Source organism: Sceloporus undulatus, chromosome 1 (assembly GCF_019175285.1).
Source record: "Sceloporus undulatus isolate JIND9_A2432 ecotype Alabama chromosome 1, SceUnd_v1.1, whole genome shotgun sequence".
NCBI lineage: Eukaryota > Metazoa > Chordata > Lepidosauria > Squamata > Phrynosomatidae > Sceloporus > Sceloporus undulatus.
This window is the reverse complement of record NC_056522.1, coordinates 128,565,489-128,573,642: the sequence shown is the minus strand read 5'-3', so window position 1 is coordinate 128,573,642 and position 8,154 is coordinate 128,565,489. Positions and strand designations below refer to the sequence as shown.

The 8,154-nt window shown below is 38.5% G+C and overlaps 1 long non-coding RNA gene across 1 annotated transcript; it reads right to left on the bottom strand.

Annotated features, from left to right (window-relative positions):
- Positions 1-497: 497 nt before the first annotated feature.
- On the bottom strand, positions 498-7,912 carry LOC121918883. The gene is made up of 3 exons (XR_006101330.1): positions 7,888-7,912; positions 2,184-2,332; positions 498-573 (listed from the first exon to the last, which is right to left on the bottom strand). It is a non-coding gene; the product is annotated as an uncharacterized LOC121918883 (long non-coding RNA).
- Between the last annotated feature and the right edge of the window lie 242 nt (positions 7,913-8,154).

The following is an 8,154-nucleotide window of genomic DNA, read 5'->3' as shown; positions in this document are numbered from 1 at the left end:
CTGCTGTATGGGCAGGCGGCTTCATGGCAGCTTCCTGTTGACTTGAGGGTGTGCGTCATCTAAATGACACACTCCCAAGCTGCCAGGGAGGTGCCACAAAGGGGCCATCTGTTTCGGCCCTAACTGAAAGAAAGATGTTGGTAGCATGAGTTTTCGTAGACTTGATTCTACTTCTTCAGATCTGAGGAAGTAGGCTTAGGTCTACAAAAGCTCATGCTACCAACTCCTTTCTTTCAGCTGGTATGAAAAAAACAGTTCCATTGGTTCCTCAGATTGGCCAGGCGTGTAAGCAGACCCAAGTCTACGAAAGCTCATGCTATCTACTTTTTTTCATGATTTGATGACTAGAAAGTGCTACAAGATCCCTTTGCATAATAATTTTCCAGACTAACATGGCTGTGAATTCTACTTCTGTAGTTGTTAGAGGGGAAAAAATCAATGCAAGTTAGTCACAGTCATTCACCAGCAAGTGACTGTTTCCCACCCGTCAGCACTTACCTCTTGTGAGCCTGTGCATTCCTCCTGTTCACTCCTGATGGCCAGTTGAAGGCACATGATTTGATGACTGCATTCCTAAACCATAAACATGAAAGTCACTCAAGGGCCTGCTCATTGGTTCAGAAGGCAGTTTCCATTGCCACTTCTTTTGGAACTGTATTTCGTGCTTGCTAAATTGTATTAACACAGCACTGCTTATCCACACAACACCAAATATATTAAACAAATTAAGATAAAAGTAATCAGCTACAAACATCTCTAAACTCTGTCCTCCTTTAATGATGAGTTGTATAGAATTCATAATTGCCCATTTCTTTCTCTGGCATAATGTAAATGTCAGTTCTTGCTTTCATCTCAATTCTTCTTCCTTTACCCTTTGAGCAGATAATATTCATAATTCTACAGGTTACCATCTTCACATTGGCAGATTTTACAGGAAAGTTTGGTGTATAGAATTCTGTTTCAGGTTGGACTAGCTGACCTTCAAGTATTATTATTTTTTACAACTCATGTGCATGTATGCATTTGAGTTCAAGTGCTTTTGTTGGTCATCTCTAAAAGATTTTTTGTTGTGAAACCATTTTGAAATAAGCAGGGTTTCGTTTAGGCTTTAAATTACTTTTTTTTAAAAAGAAAAGGCATGCCAGCAAAATGAAAGCAGTGCAAAAAACATAATTTTCTTTGACCAAATATGGAACAATTAGAATGGCTAAGAGTCTGTGGGTAAGGATGCATGAAGTATATAAGAATGTACATTGTAGCAATCATGTAATACTTACAAAACAATACTGCTTCAGTCACAGGTCAGATGAACACAATTACATAGCAAGTACATATATTTGCCCCTGTCCTTGCCTCCATTGCCTCTCATCTCCAGTGTGCAGACTTTTCTATAATCTTTCTGAATACAAATATAAAATGCACATAAAATACACTTTTTTTTGTATGTATGTCTGCTGGGGGTGGGTTACAGCATCCTGTTGCATGGGACAGCGAAATAAAATTGTATAGCATGTTTTTGTATATGGGCTAATATAACAATCATGATTCTTCATGAATGGTCCAGCCAGCCTGCACAATCTTCAGCCAGCAGTCAATGCAATCTTGATTAAAAGAACGACTGCATTATGTTGCAGAAAAGATGTATTCATGTGTAACAAATCAAAAATCCATTTCACACTGCAAAAATATACCTGAAGTTATTTATGGTGATTCGACATTCAAGTGCTCTGTTTTGTAGTAAACTCCAGATTGCCTCTTATTCACCAAGTTTTCCTTAGGACTGTATCAGCTCCAGGCTCTGGCTGAAGCAAGTATTAGATGATTTCAGAGCCATGTCCGTGTTTGTCAAAGAGCATGTGGTTTCATGCTCTGCTTGGTTGTTGTTGTTGTTGTGTGTGTTCAAGTTTTTTCCAACTTATCATGAACTTGGTTAGCTCGGAGCAAATCAGTGGTTTAATAAAGAGGGCTAGTCACCTGCATTTATGCTGTGATGCCTAAGAATACTCTTTACAATGGACAAAATCCATATTCTATATTTAATATCCCATGAGGAATATTAAGTGATTATGTTAAAAATCATATTATTTTTCTGATTACTTTATACTTTTATCTTGGATTATGTACAATTTTATCTTCAACAAGAGCTGTGACTCACTTCTTGTGAAAAACGCTTGGATTCTTACCTTGTTTTAGCGCATTGGCCCATTATTTCAGTGCTAGGGATTTCATCAGTATTCAGTTCACTGTGTGGTCATTCAAGCTGAAAACTACCGAAGAAGCTCTTTTTTAAATGGATCAGCAGCTCCCTCTAGTGCTTTTCTCTTCATAGTCTCTGTGAAAAAGTATTTAAATTCTTTGTAGTGCTTGGGCTTACTAAGGGTGCATCTACACTGTAGAAATAACACAGTTTGATACCACTTTAAGTGCTTTTGCACCATCCTATGCAATCCTGAGATTTGTAGTTGTACAAGGTCCTCAACCTACTCTGCCAAAGAGTGCTGGTGCCTCACAAAACTACAAATCCCAGGATTCTGTAGGATGGAGCCATGACATTTAAAGTGGTGCCAAGCTGCATTATTTCTACAGTGCAGATGCACCCTAAGAGTTGGTTCCACAAAATAAGAAATAGAGGGAATCCAGTTAGGTTACTTCAAACAATCATTATCTGCATTATTCGTATGTATTATTTCACATTCCTACCACTTCATTCAATTTCATATTTTTTTTATTATGAAATGACTACCGTCTCCAAATTTTCCACTTGCTTCTGCAATGTACCTCTATCTATGATAAATCCTCCACCAATTGTTCATCTTTAAAAGGACTTTTTTTGTTGTTGGGGTCAGACCTTTGCCAACATCAACAGCCCTACCTCCTTTCCATGTGCCCCATCATCAGTCTGTACAAATCCATGCCTCTGTCACCCTCCCATTGCCATACCTGCAGGGGCAACAGTCACTTTCCATTCATTGATATAAGGGAACTTCTAAATTAGAAAACATCACTGTGTCTTGTGTTTTGTTCTTCATATGTTCTGCTTCAGTTTTTTTGCACACTGAAAGAGCAATGAAATATTCTCTTTCATCATCCTCACTGCTGTATATACAGTCCTGTCCTGCCCTGTTCTGCCCAGTAGTGAGCATTGAAAATCCATCAAAAGGACAAGGAAGAAATAGAAATGGCCTGTGTGTCTTTTAAAGGAAGTAGTGTCTTGATCTGAGCTGACATGTATACAGCTAAGGCCTCTTGAAGAAGCAGAGGTGGTGAGAGGAGGAAGATGAGGAAGGGAAGGTAGGAGAGCAGATCAGCATCATTCAGCTAAGTTTTGCCAGGTAGAACTGGTGAAAGAAGATGTGGAAAGTGACTTCTGATTTCCAAAGTTTTCTAGAATGAAAATACTTCTGGTTATGGTGAGTACAAAGCCTTGATTGATCATGAACTGAGAATAAGGACATGTGAGCAACTGTTCACAATCCTATCCTCTAGAACACCACAGTTCTCTGATACATATTCCACCAAAGAATAAGTGAAAAGGCCCCTTTTACTGGAATAATTCATGGGTTAAAATATCACACCAACCTTTGAAAGGTATATTTTTGATCACATACATTTCTCACCAAAAGAAACGTTTATACACATTTACAATAAAGTGCCCTTTTGCCACCAATATCTCCTCATTTTTTGTGGAATTCATCACCAGACTCTTGCTATGAAGCTAAGATCTATTTTTTAAAATAAAAACAATAAGAAATAACACCCTAAACTTCCCACAACATGTTGTAATATTTGAAAGGCCACAGATACTCTTGGGTGAGCAAATAACAAAGTGGATCGTTTCTGAGCATTCACGGCCAATCTAGGACCCGGATGATGCTGAGGGAGAGAGGAGGTCTGATGATCTTTCAAGGCATAGACAGCTAGGGAACAGAACATGTCAATTGTAGGAGAATTGCAGTATTAATACACTGACAAATTGAATATTAAGAAAGCCAAGACAAAGATGAAAGAATAACAGATTTTTGTATGGCAATGGTTATCAGGGAGAACAGTGGAGGCTAATATTTTAAGACTTTCAGTAACTGATATCAAGCCTACATTTCCGCAGATACATAATTTTGTTGTTAGCTGCTGTCACGTTGACTTTAACTTCTGGTGGCCCTATTTATGACATATCTCCATGTCACCCTATCCTCAACAGCCCTGCCCAGTATGTAAAAAGGTCTTGTAGCACCTTTAAGACTAACTGAAAGAAAGAAGTTGGCAGCATGAGCTTTTGTAGACTTCAATCTGCTTCCTCAGACAGAAATAATCAATGAACTGCTCAGCTCTTGCAGACTCAGGACTTGATCGAGACTTCTTCTGTAATGTGCTTTTCCTCTTTTCCTACTGCTTTCTCCTTTGCCAAGCATTATTGTCTTTTCTAATGAGTCGTGTCTTCACATGATATGCCCTAAATACAACAATCTCAATGTAGTCATTTTGACTTCTTGGGAGAGTTCAAGCTTCATTTTCTCTTGGATGTATTTACTGGTCTTTTTAGTAGGCTACAGAATCCATAAAACTCTTTTCCAGCACAATGTTTCAAATGAGTTGATTCCCCCCCCCATCAGCTGACTCCACTCTCCACAACTATATATATGGTTACACACATAAATATATGTATGTATACCTGTCCTGTATGTATGTATGCTTTACATATTATTTGTTCTGCATACAAGTTAAACAGATAGGAATATATATATATATATATATATATATATATATATATATATATATATATATATATATCCTTTCCTGATCCACTTACCAATTGAAAACCATTATTTTTCTGCTTATTCTTTCCAGAGGGTAGTCTCTTGTCCTGAATATAGGTATCAGGACAAATGTTTTGGTGCACTCATTTTCTTAAGAGCAGTCCAAAGCTTTTTATGATCTACACAATCAAAGGCTTTGCTATAATCCTGAAAGCACAGACTTATTTTCTTCTGAGATTATTTGGTGCACTCCAATATCCAACATTTGTTTTTCGTATTTGTTGACAGACTTTAGTTAGAACTAGAGTAGATTCTGTCTCTGTAGCTTGAAACAGCTCTATTGGTATGCCATCTGTTTCTGGTGTTTAATTACTCCCAAGTGCCTTCAAGACAATGTATGTCATTTGCCATATTTATACTCTCTTGTGCTGTAGGTTGGGAGACAGTGACTGGGCCAGTCAACATCATCATTGACTATGGATATGAAACTAGTTGAAGTAATTCCCCAGGGATATTATTTGCATCCCCAGCCATTTCTCTGAATGAGGATGAATTTTTTGTATTCTAATTCAGTACTACTCAAGAGTAGTGGCCTGTGGATTGGTAATGGCCCATGAACCCTTGGCTGTCAGTTCCTGGTTAGTTTCCAAAATGAAAGAAATAATTTTATCCAGTGGGCACAAATATGGTCCTGGTCCTTTGCTTATTGAGAGTGGAAGTAATTGCCTACCCCTCACATCAGATAGCTTGGGAGTATTGCTCCCTCTGTATATGTGTGTATGTATTCAAGTCACCTGTCAACTTATGGTGAGCCCATGAATTTCATATGGTTTTCTTGAGAAAAGAATATCAGAGGTGGTTTTGCTTGTTCCTTCTTCTGAAATATAGGACACAACACCTGGTATTCCTTGGCAGTCTCCCATTCAGGTACTAACCAGGACTTAGCTTCCATGGTCAGACAGGAACTGCTGCCTTTAGGATATTTATCCTGTAGTAATTCAGCGTAAGCATTTTGGTGCCAGCAGAATGGTTCTTAGGTAACTAGCAGTCTGCTTTGGAAATTATTTCCAGTGCTTCTGGAAATATTATCATGCTAAATAGCATTTGAAATTGAAGGAATGCTATCAGTTAATTATCATAAACAAGAAAATCAGAGTCATGATGAGCTCTGGTCTTGAAGATATTCATATTGAAGGTCTTTTGCTATTTGATTTTAAATGTTCATTTTGTTCAAGAAGAATTATCAGACAGCATTGGGTCTTATTGGTTCTTTCTTTTTTTAAAAAAAAATAGAAAGGGCATGTTTTTCTTCTCTTTCGCCTTATTATTATAGATGTCAAATGTCTGTTGCTCTGCCCAACTTATCTTTAATTCTGCTGCCCTGTTCAACAAACTGCACTAAAGACTTCCAGTTCCATGGCTCATTTTAGTGCAGAAAGAAAGGGAGGAATAATCAGGTGGATGGAAGAGATTACTTGCGTGGGAAGAGGTCTCCTTGATTTAGATGGGTAGATCAATCGTCTGCCTTTGAATATTTCTGTTTCTATTTTCTTCTGTTATGAAAAAGCTTCTCCCCCATGACTACCATGTCAGCAATGTTACACATTTGCAATACATTATAGTTCACTTAATCACTTAAATTATAGTGACTTACCAATTGGCCCTCTACATTTGTGGCTTTGACTTTTGCAGATTTGATTATTCACAGATTTGGTTAATAAGTTCTCTCTAGAAATCTCTAGTTCCTCCAGCATGATTCTGTGGCCAGCATTTGCCAGAGGTTACAAAGGAGGAATTAGTGATTTTTTGGAGATAACACTTTAGGTATTTGTAGATCTTACAGCACTATGGTCAACTTCCTGTGGATTTTGATCATATAGTTGTGCTGGGGGACCTAGGGATCCCTAGAGAGGTGTTTTTTCAGGTTGGGAAAAAAAAGTTTTTTGGCCCCATTCACACTGGCCCTGAATGCACCTGGCATGGTTTCTGGGGGCAGTGAAAAACCCACGTAACCTGGTGCATTTGGCACCGAGTACCTAGCCATGTCTTTGGGGGGGAGGCAGAGAGATCCAGATCTTCAGTAGGGTGAGTGTGCTACCAAACTGATCTGGATCGCTGGGATCATTCCCAGCCATGAGGCACATCCATGGTGATGCAAAGCAGCACCAGTGTGAAAAAGAGAAGGGGAACTGACCGGGTTTAAATGCCTTGGAAAGATTCGATCGTGGCAAATGTAATGGGAACATCGATCCAGCAATCCAGGATTGCATCACCACGGAGATACAGATTTTCTTGGTACAAAAAAAGTAAATGTGAATGCCCTCTTTATGTGCATTTTCCCCACTTTCACTGGGTCCTGCATCCCTAAACTCAGTGAATGTGGTGGACCCACTGTAATTACAAATCTGCCCATGCTTTGAGATCTTCTGGGGAGAGCCTTCTCTCTATTCCACCACCCTCACATGTACAGAGATGGTGGGAACATGAGAGGTGGCCTTCTCATTGGCTTGCCCCATGCTCTGGAAATCCCTTTCAAGATAGGTTATACTAGCACCCCCTGCTATCTTTCTGCAAACAAGTTAGGGCTATTTTTATTTTCATCAGGCCCTTGAAGGTTAGCTTCTCAAGGAGACTGGGTCCTGCAGAATTGTGGTGTATTGTCTATGTTTTATTTATCTGTCATTTTTAAGAGTTGTGTTTTTAACTGCTTTTAATTTATTGGATAGTTTAAATATATTTTTATTTTTTTTATTTGATATATTTTTACCTATATCTCTTTTAACATCTCAATTGTACTCTTCAAAATATGTTCTCGAGTCCTCTTGTTTTCTTGTTCCATGCACTGAACCCAATCTGTGTGTGATTTACAAAAATATTCAGAATACAAACAAAATTTTCCACTGAGCCAACACTATATTGGATCTGCCCTTTGGTACTCTTAATCTAAACTGGTTTCCATTAAGTCATTACTAAATGCAAATAACTTAATTTGGATTTCTCAACCCACTGCTCCATACACACTCCAAAAGCATGTTAGCTTTTCATTGGTATGATATCCATAAAAAAGCAAGTCTGAAAAATGGCAAAATGTGCAAAATTATGATTTAAGTGAAAGTTCTATTAAATAGCTCACCTTCTGCTGCTGGAAGTGTACCATAGAATCACACTAGAGGGCCTAGAAAATGCCTAGAGAGAACCTATTTTTGACATGATTAAGTGAAACCACAGATTCTTCAGTCCCATGGATACGGGTTTGTCAAGCAGTCTGATTCAAGGGAGGCAACAAGAATCAAGATCAGCACAGTCTAAGGGTTGAAGAACCCAGGAAGTCCAAAGTATGAATTTCAGTAGTCTGGAAACAGATATCAGGACAGGAATACTGGCCAAGAAACAGACAAGT